The sequence below is a fragment of the Manis javanica genome, chromosome 16 (assembly GCF_040802235.1).
Source record: "Manis javanica isolate MJ-LG chromosome 16, MJ_LKY, whole genome shotgun sequence".
Classification (NCBI taxonomy): Eukaryota; Metazoa; Chordata; class Mammalia; order Pholidota; family Manidae; genus Manis; species Manis javanica.
The window spans coordinates 62,704,927-62,718,207 of NC_133171.1; positions in this window are offsets into that span (position 1 = coordinate 62,704,927).

Genomic DNA, 13,281 nt, shown 5'->3' on the forward strand with positions numbered 1-13,281 from the left:
GTAATAGTAGCACTCTTCCCGGAGGAAGACGCAGTGCCACCCTTCTCAGCTTGTAAGCAGATCTAAGGCCCACCGGTTTTGAAGGGTGACCTTAGCTAGCGAAGTGACCTGTCTTTGGAGAGAGGCTAGGGAATCGGCAGTGGATGTCAGGGCTTCCTCAAGTTTGGCATTGAGATCTCTAACTGCCCATAGAGAGTGACCCAAGGATCCTCCAGAAAATCCTGCCTCAATGGCTGAGGTGGTCAAACAGATACCGACCATGATGGGAAGGAAAGCAGCCCTTTTTGTGCACGAGGGCAAAGGAGGTTGGAGCTCAAGGAATTCCGCCATGCTGTAAAGTGTAAACTGTGGGATTAGGGTGACGAGAATGCAGGGTGTGCTGGAGTTGGGAGGCAGTGAAGTGCGCGGGAGGGGTGTGGAGTCGGGCCTACACAGTGGTGGATAGTGAGATTATCTGCGTATTCTGGTTCTCATAGGGGTATGTCTGCCAGGGGGCAGAGGGGTTGTCTTTCTGCATGGAAGGAGTAGTTGGAAATATTAAGGGGCACGGCGACCAGCAGTGGGTGCTGTAGTGATGCACAAAATAAACAATTGGCAGTGTTAAGGGTGTGGTTGAGAAAGATGGTGGTGTCCTGAATGAGCTGTAACGAAGAGTAGGAGTAATTGGAAGAGGGGCGGGGATAAGAAGATGAAGAGGCACCGTCAAGAGTTTGGATAATGACTTTTTCAGAATGTCTGATGTCTGATGCAAGTTGAGAGATCTGGGAATGAGAGGGAACATACTTTTGAGAGATATGAAGGGTACCATGGGGGGGGTCGAGGACCCCCTGTAGTAAACTGAGGCTGTGACTCTGGCAGCTCATTGAGAGTCCCAGGGCTCTGGGATTAATAAGGAGAATAAGCCATTGGGATATTTCATGAAACGGTTGGAGGAGTAATACTGTGGGTACCGGGAGTTACCCATGTAGTGAATGGTGCAAGACCAGTAGGGACATCTCCTGTAGGTGTCTGGCCATCGCCTGCAATAGGCTTGTTTTTGGTCATAGAGGAAGCAGAGGTAGGGAGAATAAGGGTAGCTGCTAGTGAACACTTCGGTGGAGGGAGGAAAGTGGAGGTATAAAGGCTCAGAGCAGCTTTTCAGAGGGCAGTCTAATGTGGCAATGAGGGCAGTAACTTTTGTTTGATGCTGTGTGTAACTCTGTCTGACTTTGAATCGCCATACAAAGGAGGCTGGGGTTGTGGGGAAGACAATAGGAATGAGGAAAAAAGCGAGAGATCAGTAAAGGAGGAAAAAGTCATGATTTGGGTATGGATGGCAGAGGGGGTGAACGGGATTTTGGAGGAAAGAGGACAGTAAGGTCAGGAGTCTGGAGGGAGGGAGAGTCTGTAAACTTTTGTAGGTTAAGAGATCTTTTAGGTGATGTGGGGACAGAATGGTAAGGGGTGCCCTGAATGTTAGTTTATGAGCTTCCTTCTGCAAGAGCTGTCCAGTGGCTAATGCCCGTAGGCAGGGGGCCCATCCCCTAACTGTGGAGTCTAATTGCTTGGAGAATAAGCTACTGGGGCAAAGGATGGGCCATAATATTGGCTTAGGACTCCTAGAGCTTGACTGGACCTCTCATGAATGTATAATGAGAAGGGCTTCGACAAATCAGGAAGATGGAGAGCTGGCGCTTCCACAAGGGCTCGACAGAGCTTAATGAAGGGGTGTCGGGGTGAGGAGGATAATGGTTCTTCAGGGTGGCCCTTGGTGAGGTCGTATAGGGGTCTTGCTAACAGGGAGAGGTTAGGGATCCATGCTCTAAAATACCCAGCCAGGTCTAGAAAGGAAAGGACTTCTGTCTTGGTTTTGGGAACGGGCAGGTCAGAGAGGAGCTGTTTTCTGTCTAAGGTAATGGACTTTCTTTGTTGAGATAGGAGAAATCTGAGGTAAGTGACAGAAGGGGAAGAGATTTGAGCTTTGATGGGGAATACCCAGTAACTTCTGGAAGCTAGAAGGTTAAGTAGGGAGGCAGTGTCAAGTTGAGACTGTTCTCACGAGGGACTGCAAAGTAGAAGATCGTCCACGTATTGTAATAAGGTGAACTCAGAGTGATTATGATTAAACTGTTTGAGGTCCTGAGCTAGGACCTGTTCAAAAATATGGGGACTATCTCGGAAGCCTTGTGGCAAAACTTTCCAAGTGAGTTGTTCAGAATGTCTTGTGTATGGGTCCATCCAGGTGAAGGAACTAAGGGATGGATAGGGACAATGGCCATGTTGATGAGGCGAAGGTTTTGGACAAGGCAGAAAGATCTGTTGGTTTTTTTTTTTAACAGCTAATATGGGGGTATTAAACAGGGAGTGAGTGGGTCTGAGGTAATTTTTGTTTAAGAGATCTTGAATGATGGGTTGGAGGCCTATGAGGGCTGAAGTGGTTAGGGGGTATTGGGCCTGACAGATATACTGAGAAGGGTCACATAATTTGATAGAGGCAGGAAGACATAGGGCCACGGAGGGGCTTGTAATGTCCCAAACTTTGGAATTTACAGGGTGTATGAGGGCAGAACTGGAGCTTTCATTGATAGAGGGGGGTTGTCGGCTATGAGGGCCATCAGAAAGGCAGTACTGGGGGCTGTGGAAGTGGATATAGTTATGGAAACATGGAGGAGAGAAAGGATGTCCCATCCTAGTAAAGGGATGGGACACTGGGGCATAACCAGGAAGGAGTGGGAGAAAGGTATGGGATTGTCTTGGATTGTACATAAAAAGGGGACGGGTTTAATGGGAAAATCTGTTTACCTCCTACCCCGACTATAGAAGTAATGGCTGGCGTGGTAGAGCCCCGGTATTCTCGCAAGACTGAGAAGGTGGCTCCTGTATCTAGGAGGAAGGAGATGGGGCAACCATCTACTATTAAAGTAACCCTGGGCTCCTGTTTGGTGATGGAAATGGCCAGACGAGAAGCCCCTGGGCCCCGTCAATCTTATTCTGCCAGCCCCACTACGGCGGGCTTAGGATGGGGGCTGTTCATCCAGCCTCCCCTTCGGGTGGTTGGGCAATCAGACCCCCAGTGGCCCTTTTTGTGGCATCTGGGGCATGGGGTGGTAGGAGATCTGGGGGAGGGGCATGCCCTTGACCAATGTCGTTCTTGTCTGCACTTGAAACAAGCTCCTGGGGGCGCTTGTTTGTAGAAGGGTGCTCAGGTTGTGGTTTTATCAGCTGGGCCAACATTTGGATATTGGCTTGATCAGCCTTTTGTTTACAGCGTTCTTTCTCCTCCTCCCGGTTATGGAAGACTTTAAAGGCCACTGTTAGGATCTCAGTCTGTGGGGTAGTGGGGCCCTGTTCTAACTTTTTGAGTTTAGCTTTAATGTTGGGGTAGCTTTGAGCTAGGAAGTATGTCATAAGGACATGTCTTCCGTCAGGCGTTTCTGGGTCAAGGCTGGTATAGTGTAATAGGGCTTGAGTTAGTCTGTCTAAGCTACGTCGTGGAGGGGGGCGATAATTTTGGGAGGCCCTCGGGACCGAGTCTGTGGGGGACTGAGGGGTTCTGGCTCAGTCTGTGGGGGAGTGACACGGTCCAGCCATGCCTAGTTGAGCAGGTCTTGAAGTGCAGAAGGGGGGCGATGAAAATAAAAATAAAGATAGAAAGAACTGGGAGGGCTGACGCTCCCACGTGTTGCTAGCTAGCCAGCAGCCCAGCTGCTTGCCTCTGTTGCTCCAGTTGGGCTTGAACTCATGACTCTGAGGTTAAGAGTCTCATGCTCTACCATCTGAGCTACAGCAGGGCTCCAGTTAGTTGCTTATGGAATGCGTAAACAGAATGTTTTTTGTTCTCCCTTCCTGCCACATCGGCAAGTGGAAGAAGGGCATAGCTAGAAGCAGGAGCGGTGTTTCTACACATCTTCAAGGTCTCCCTATTTTCAGAGTGAGGAGTCTTGGCTCATCTTCGAGGACAAGATATGTTTTTGTGGACAGATAACTTCCAAGGACTGTACCAGTTGTTCTCAAGCTTGTGCTTTCCTATGCTGTGTTCAGACATGGGGGAAGGCGCTTTCCCATTCTGCCTACAAACATGTGAGAAGACAAAGGTGGTCCCCAACAGGGGAGAAACAGGGGATGAGGGCAAAGACGGAGGAGGCCCTCGGACTTAGTTAAAGGGGGGTTGAAAGGCTCAGGCTTAATCCGCAGGGGACAAAGGCGGAGGAGGTGAGATGGGGGAGGAGATGGTGGGGGAGGAAGGGAGAAGGGCTGTTGTAGGAGAAGAAGGGGAAGAGAGTGAATGGGAGGCTTCTCCAGGGGCGGTGGCTTGCAGGCTAGGAGAACTTGGGGGGGGCGGGGGGAGGAGGAGGTGGAAAGCTTCGATATAGGGAATCTCCTTCCATTTTTTCAGGTGCTGGCAGTAGTTAAAGAGATTGCGAGTGATATTAGGATCAAGAGTTCCCCCTGCAGGCCATTGGTTGTTATTGTCTAGGGGGTATGTTGGCCAATCTTGGGAGCAGTATTTATGGAGAAGTTTTGGTTTTATATCAGGTGTCAGGGAGAGGGTGGCTAGATACTTGAGCAGGCATTCAAGAGGTGAACTTTCAGGGAGGGATGAGGAGGCTCCCATGGCTAAAGGACAGAGAAGGAGACAAACAGAGGAAGACGAATGGAGATCCTCAGACTGGAAGCAGACTGCAAGGAGACAAAGGGCATCCCCGATGATCCTTGGTGGTCTGCGGAGACTCGTATACGAGTCGGAATTTCTTAGGAAGTGTGGGTTGTCACCCAGACTTCTCTAAGAAGGCAGAGTGCCAGAGTCACGAGGTACCTAGAACTAGGAATTTTCGGCAGACAGAACGGATTTTGGTGGATGGAACAGAAGGAGGAGGGGGAAAAAAAGGGAGCATTCTCATCCGCAAAGGAGTCACCTCATTTATGGCTGTTGGAGGGGTGCCTGAGGGTCTTCTGCACCTGTGAAGGCCTGAGGCAGGGATTTATGGCTGTTGGAGGAGGGGCCTGAGTGTCCACCACAGTCGTGAAGGTCTGAGGTGGGGAGAGTTCCTTCCTCATCCCCGAGCATCAGTTCCTTGCCGGACGATCACGGTCAATGGCACTGCGATAGCTCGGGGGAGAGTGGCCCACCCAGGGGAAATTTTGCTTAAAAAGTTTTGGCACTGCTGGAAGGGACGGTGAGTGCGTTTATGACTGTCGGAGGAGGGGCCTGAGTGTCTGCTGCAGCCATGAAGGCCTGAGGCGGGGATTTATGGCTGTTGGAGGAGGGGCCTGAGGGTCCGCCATAGCCATGAAGGCCTGAGGCGGGGAGAGTTCCCTCCTTGTCCCCGAGCGTCAGGGCCTTGCCAGACGATCATGGTCAATGGCACTGTGATAACTCGGGGAAGAGCGGCCTGCTCCAGGGGGAAAACTTACCTAAAGGCCAGAGAGGAGTGGTGAGTGTGATGAGCCAGCACCGGAAAAAGAGGACGAGGGCAAGCTGCTGCTGGTGTCGGGGGGAAGACGGGGCCCAGTTGGGGAGTCCTGTCTCCCGGGTTTTGGCACCAATGAAAGGAAAGGAGCGACACACAGCAGCAATTCACCGGAGAATTCCGCTTTATTAGGGAAAGGTGCTGGGTTATATAGGAAGGGGCATGAGCTGATTGAGGTGTCACTTCTACGGGGCTGGTGGCTATTGGCTAGGTGCTGGGATTGGGAGGGGGGCGAGAGGTGATTGGGCTTCAGGTGGCACCATCGGGAACCGAGGACCCCCCCCCCCAAAGAGAAGCCGGAAGTTCGCCATCTTACTGGTGGGGGCCCTTCAGCAAGTCTGGCTTGGCTGTCTGGCCTCAAGAGGCCTTTAAAAGTTCAATCTGAAATTCCTTACAGAAAGTTCCAGCAAAGCATATTTAAAAGAGCCTGTGTAATCAATTGCTCTTCTTGCTGCACTTATGCAAATAATCAAGCCAGCTGTTAATTATTTTCTTAACCTGGTTACTTCTAATAAAAATGAGAGTGATTTTAGAGAAAAGTATTGTTTCAATAATGCAGCCTTATCCATACTAAATCCTAATACTAGTCATTGAGACATAACTAGATCCAGAATTCCAGCTTCTTCAAAATATCTAGCTATGATTTTCCAGATGTTTTAGTTTTCTCCTATCATTGCAATTAAAGTTTTACTATTTCTAGTTCTCATATTCAACCATGCATTCTTAATCTCATCGTTTGTCCTTCTAGAATGGAAAGTCCAACTCCAGATGTTGCTATATAACCTAATAACGCAATTTGTTTTATCTTGCCTAGAAGCCACAAAACTGCAAGTAGTAATAGAAATGAAACCCAGAATAGAAGCACCAACCTTCTGAAGCCCTCTCAACTGACCAGAGATGGAGACCTAGCTGCACCCTTTACTGCGCCCCCTTCTCAGCACGAAGCAGCCAAAGCGGTCATCGCCCCTTTTCCCTAGCAGCAGCTAGAGTCTCCATCTGTAGAGGGGAGAATGAGACGGGGACCATAGGCTTAGACAGAATAAGGTGAGAGCCTCTGGAGAAAGCAAGGCAGGATATTTGCAATCAGAGCAACGTAAATACATGCTGGAAAACCCCCCTACTAAAGCTATGTTGAACATTAAGCTCTAGAATCATTCTTCAGTGAGATCAGTTAATGTTCCCCAGATAAAGAGTAGCACATGTTTTATTATGCTAATTATTTGTAATCATGTATAAGATTCACTTTAGCATACTAAAAGGCCCAGGCCTATGTGCTGTCTTCCCTCCTTCAGATCTGACTAGGTAATTTTGCAAGCTGAGCAATTGACTTAGCATGCAGACCCAACTGTAGACGGCATAGTAAAAGGCAGGTTTCTTTAGCAAATAGACAATATCTCAGCCCACCTTAGAGGCTGGGCACACAGTCTTTTGATGTGCGCTCGAACCAAGGCGCCAGTGTCCCAGAGAGAAATCAAGGCAGGAAATTATCTTTAATATTCAAGGACCCCTTGCCATCCTAACTCCTTTTACTAACCCTTGGGCCCTGTATCATCAACAGGCTGGTCCAGATTCTCAGAGACCACGTGGGGGCCGTCCAACTGATAGTCCTCCGTGCTCAATACAAGCCCTTAGTAATCTTGTTACCTTTAGCCAGCTAATGGTGCTAAGACAACAGTATCAGCCTTTATCTCCTTACAACTGCAAAACCTTATTAGACCCACGATTGGGTCCCTTCTTAGGATCCAGAGAAAGGGGGAATGAAAGGGCAAGCTCCCAGATTCTATTTCAGCCAATCAGGACCTGGATCCTATTTCACCCAATGGAAGCTTGGTCTCTCTCCTCTCCAGTCAGCAAAGAGCTCACCCACCACCCTTAGACCCTGCCAATTGACCAGAGCCACGACCTATCACCCCACCAACTACCCCTAGATCCAGCCAATCAGCCAGAGCCACAACTCATCACCCCCCAACTACCCCTAGGCCCAGCCAATCAGCCAGGGCCATGGCCATCACCCACCCCAAACCTCCCTGGAAACCCATAAAACCTTTGTTCTGGGGAAAACGTGCTCTCTCTCTGGCACCTGGCCACTGCGTTGGCATGGGTGTGAGATTGAGCTCGGGCTAGCTCGAATAAAGGCTCCTTGCTTTTGCATCCATGTTGGCTCCTTGGTGGTCTCCTTGGGATTTGCGACTTCGGGCACAACAGGAGAAACCTGTTTATTGCTTACAAGCAATTGTCTACTTCTAGCCCATGTCTCTCACGACCTGGTTGCAAAAGGACTTCACAACACCTCTATGGCCCTGATATGCCCTCACTACCCCTTGTAACCACCTATTGATATGGAGGTGCATTACTTCTCTTCACCCCTTGGAAACACCTATTGACACAGAGATGGACTAAGGCCAGGGAGAGATTCTGGAAATACTGCAGTTTTACCCACATCTGATAAACCATTCTCTCAATAGATTCATTCAGGTAACTAATTTTAACAGTGGGATTTGTTTTGGGGGGTGGAGGTGGAGATTAGTCTCTTTTTTGTTTGTTTTTTTTGTAGGTATACTGTCTCATGGTTTCTTACCTAATCCAGTAGATTTGTTAATGGCTATTATTTCAAACCAGGCAGGTGATCACTGCCTTGGTCTAGGTAGTTACACCTAATCCCCAATAAACTCTTTCATATGTGTTCAGTCTTACTTTCATGGGAACACTGTATTCTTTCTGATTCTGTCTCCTCTTCTATATCATTTGGAAGAGTCATTAGTTGGAAGAACATACATCCTGATTTATGTGTGTTGTCTGGGTGTAGCATTCCCATTCATTCTGAAGTGTCCCAGGTTGGGCAATAAATTATACATTTGCCTTATGTCTGAGAACCACTGATATGCTAAAATGCAGATTCCCAGGCCATGCCCTCAGAAACTGATTCAGTCAGTCTAGGGTGATACACAGGAAATTGAACTTCAAACAGCCCAGGTGATTCTAACACAGATATACACTGAGAAACAGTAGTTTCATCATAAAGCTGAGGCAGTTGGCATGGAAAACTGGAAATAGGTCCAAAGAAACCTTTAAAAAAAAATCACAGTGATTTACAGACTGTACTCTTCTCCCTATTCTCCTTTTTATAGAAAGTAATTTAAAAAGTGAGGGGTAAAGAGCAGTCAGACTATTTTCATTGCTTGTACATAAGACACTTGGACCAACTATGAGATGGAGAGATTTCTAATAAATTTTATAAAAACGAAGCCCATTTCTTGGTAATACTGTCACTGTATCATCTCTCTTTATTTTTCCTTATCTTTGGTCAGCATTTGTTAGTCTAATCCAGAGTTTAGCACCTAATTTTGCCTCATATTTTGTTCCTTTTTCTCTTTCCATTCCATTTTGTTGTCACTGTCACTGTTGTTTGCAAATGCCTAAAATGTGTCTCAGGATTTCAGGTCTAAGTGTCTATGAAACTACATAAAAGCCACAATGATTTGTTCATAGTTTTGTTTTTAAAAAAGTTTTTTAATGTGACTAAAAAATATAAAGATTACCTGTGTTTAATTACTTTGGGCTTCACTTTTCTCACGTAGGTATGAAATGAAATGCGCTAACTCCACAATCTCTTTTTAAAGCTAATATTCTGACTCTATGTTAAAAAAACTCCAATAGCACAACAAAATACTTTCAGTGATTCCATACTGCTTATCAAACAAAGACTAAACTCATTAGGAAAGCATTCAAGGCCCTCTCAACCTGGCCCCCATCTACCATCTCCCATTCCTGGACTTCCCTGCAGGAAGTCGACCTAGCCCAACTGAAAAACTCCTGGTTCTTGAGTGTATGTTAATTGGGCCTTGCCTTGCCCTTTTCCCTCTGCCTAAAACACTTTCCTCTCTCATCCATCTCCTTCTATAGAGAATGTACCTTTCAATTACTAACTCAAAATTTAACCAATGACACATATGTATACTGGTATATATTTATATTTTAAAATTGCTCCACAGAAAATATTTAATATTATATAATAATTTTGACTTTAGATATACTTTAAACCTCAGATAATTTTTGTCTTACCAGAAAAAAATATATATATAGTCAAAACTAAATTATAATTGTTTTTTAAAGGAAAAGCACTGTTAGATATAGAAAAGAGGAGTCATTTCCAAATACAAAATACAGAGACTTGATTCTCCTGGAGTCCTGACCTTCAAATCAAAATCAGACTGAAAGAGTCTTTAGGTTCTATCTACTGCTGTTGGAAGGTTTTGGTTTTAATATTCTCCTCCATTTCTTGATGCACATTGTCCACTGTCTTAACTGCTCAAAGGGGTGCTAGATTATCCCTCAAGAACCAATAAGGCTTTCTAATTGGATTTGAATCAGTATTTCTTATACCTTGCTCAGTCATAAAACTTTGACTAGTCTGCTCTTTCAGACTGGATTTTTCAAGGGGATAGGCCAGGATGGATACTGATCCAGGGAACACCTGAAAGGACATCAATGCTAGAGAACTTCATGAGTTGAATAAAAGGAGCCATGTAGACAAAGAAAAGAGAGAAGTGAGGAGAATTTAGAAATGTGAAAGGGAAACAACTAAGAACTTCTATCCAGGAAACTGGAATAATTACAGACAAAGCCAAGGTCTTCATGCTATTTTCTACAGGTTAAACCAAATATTATTTCTCAACTAATGAGGAATGTGCATCCTGAATAAAAGAATCAGCATAACAGAATTAGCACAGTTAGTATCAGAAAACCAGAAAAGTTAGTTTGGTGAACTGTCGGTCATTTTAATCATGTTAACCATCATTGCATTCTAAGTGGTACATTTGTCTCTACAGCATATAGATGTTTTTGCTTCTTGATGTTTTACCAGTTGTTGAGAAAATTAAGAATTTTCGAGAAGCTGTAAAAAAAAAGCACAAACCAAAGCAAATATCCAGCCTTCAACTGCAGGTGTAAACACTTACTCCATTAAAAATGCATCCTTTAAAATCCTGATCTGTTATTATTTTAAATCTTCTAAGGGCTGATATAATGAAGTTATCCAAAAATACTGATTCAGCATATGGAAAGGCACTAAAGATAATTACAAACCAGAGTATAATAGTATATGTATTAAATATACTATACAGGCCATATACTTACTTGAGAAGTTGATTTTCTTTCAAACTTAAGTCTTTTATATTTTCCTTAACTTCACTCTAAAATCTGTATGTATTTCTATTGGAAATAGCCTCAAGACACAATAAAATATACTCGAGGAAATTTAAGATTTTTGATATTACCTACAGTTAGCCACAAGTAGTGACACAAGTAGTTTGAAATAATAGATCTAAGAATATATAATAGAGCCAAATACATGAAACTGAAAACCACCAGTCATCATTTCTCCATTTCTCTATAGAATTATGTGCAATTCTAGTTGCCCAAACCCTGTTTCTGAGCTCATGTAGAAGTTCTTAGCTTTTAAGTAGAAAGAGTTTGACTTGGACTAAATTGAGAAGAATGAAACAGTATGTAACATATTGAGTTCTCACCTATAGGATTATGTTGAATAAACTATGGAAACCAACAACTGAGATATTATCCACTTGTAAACAGAATGAATAAGTTGTTATGATGAAATCTCTATAGATTATATTGTTTCATAAAAACAGCAAGGTGGGACAGCTAGATGTAAGAGAATGAAACTGGATCATTTTCTAACCCCATACACAAAAGTAAATTCGAAATGGATCAAAGACCTGAATGTAAGCCACAAAACCATGAAACTCTTAGAAAAAAACATAGGCAAAAATCTCCTGGACATAAACATGAGCGGCTTCTTCATGAACATATCTCCCCAGGCAAGGGAAACAAAAGCAAAAATGAACAAATGGGACTATATCAAGCTGAAAAGCTTCTGTACAGCAAAGAACACCATCAATAGAACAAAAAGGCAGCCTACAGTATGGGAGAATATATTCATAAATGACAGATCTGATAAAGGGTTGACATCCAAATTATAAAAAGAGCTCATGCACCTCAACAAACAAAAAGTGTACAATCCAATTAAAAAACGGGCAGAGGAGCTGAACAGACAGTTCTCCAAAGAAGAAATTCAGATGGCCAACAGACACATCAAAAGATGCTCCACATCACTAGTCATCAGAGAAATGCAAATTAAAACCACAATGAGATATCACCTCACAACAGTAAGGATCGTCACCATCCAAAAGACAAACAACAACAAATGTTGGCAAGGTTGTGGAGAAAGGGGAACCCTCCTACACTGCTGGTGGGAATGTAAATTAGTTCAACCATTGTGGAAAGCAGTATGGAGGTTCCTCCAAAAGCTCAAAATAGAAATACCATTTGACCCAGGAATCCCACTTCTAGGAATTTACCCTAAGAATGGAGCAGCCCAATTTGAAAAAGACAGATGTACCTGTATGTTTATCACAGTACTATTTACAATAGCCAAGAAATGGAAGCAACCTAAGTGTCCATCAGTAGATGAATGGATAAAGAAGATGTGGTACATATACACAATGGAATATTATTCAGCCATGAGAAGAAAACAAGTCCTACCATTTGCAACAACATGGACGGAGCTAGAGGGTATTATGCTCAGTGAAATAAGCCAGGCAGAGGAAGACATGTACCAAATGATTTCACTCATCTGTGGAGTATAAGAACAAAGAAAAACTGAAGGAACAAAACAATAGCAGAATCACAGAACCCAAGAAAGGACTAACAGTTATCAAAGGGAAAGGAACTGGGGAGGATGGGTGGGAAGGGAGAAGGGGGGGGTAAGAAGAAAGGGGGCCTTACGATTAGCATGTATAATGTAGGGGGGGTACGGGAAGGCCTATGCAACAGAGAAGACTAATAGTGATTTTACAGCATCTCACTATGCTGATGGATAGTGACTAATGGGGAATGTGGGGGGGACTTGGTGAAGGGGAGAGTCTAGTAAACATAATGTTCCTCGTGTAACTGTAGATTAATGACACCAAAATAAAAAATAAAAAGGTGTAGAAGACTGTAAATAGTATGCCATCTTTCTGTATAATAGAGGAAATAAGATTAACTAGAATAATGGTTGCCTATAAGGGGAGAGATAGGGACCTTTATGTTGTTTTCATATTTGAGCCAGGTGAAGAATCTTTTTTAAAAAGCCACTCTAAGTAAATTTAAATTTAATAGAAATATTCACTCACTATAAATATAAATAAAATACTTCAAATGAGGGATTAAGTGGGAGGAGTCTTTCCTGGAACTCCACCGTAAATTAAACAGAGAAGCTGTGCACTATAGACACATAGATGGGAGGTTTTGTTGAACTAAAGAGCAAAACCTCAATGTTTTATAAGTCCTTTAAGTTCCATATACTTGTAATTTTTGTTTGATGATATAATGCTCCCAGTAGCTTAGCAGAAAGAGTATATTGCACTAGGAATTAGGAGACAGGGTTCTAGTTCCAGCTCAAACTACTTGTATAACTTTACACAGTTACTTACAGAGCCTCTGCTTTCTCATCTGTAAAATAAGGGCACACAGAAGTGATCTTTAAGGCCCCTTACAGTGTTTCTAGAATCTTAAATTACTCGCTATGTATTGTATATAACAATCTGGATTGTTATGACCACAGGTTTGTCATTTCTTTGTCTCCTGGGCTTAATATAAAGCTTAGTAAACAATCAGTGTTAAAGGAAAGAAATTTTTTTCTGTATGACAGCGGGTGGTAATCAACAGGCAATGTTGAGAGCCATGGAGGCTATAAAAGGCATCAACATGGAAGACTGATCTTTTCTCTCTAGTTTTGTATATGTTTGAAATTTTCTATAACAAAATATTA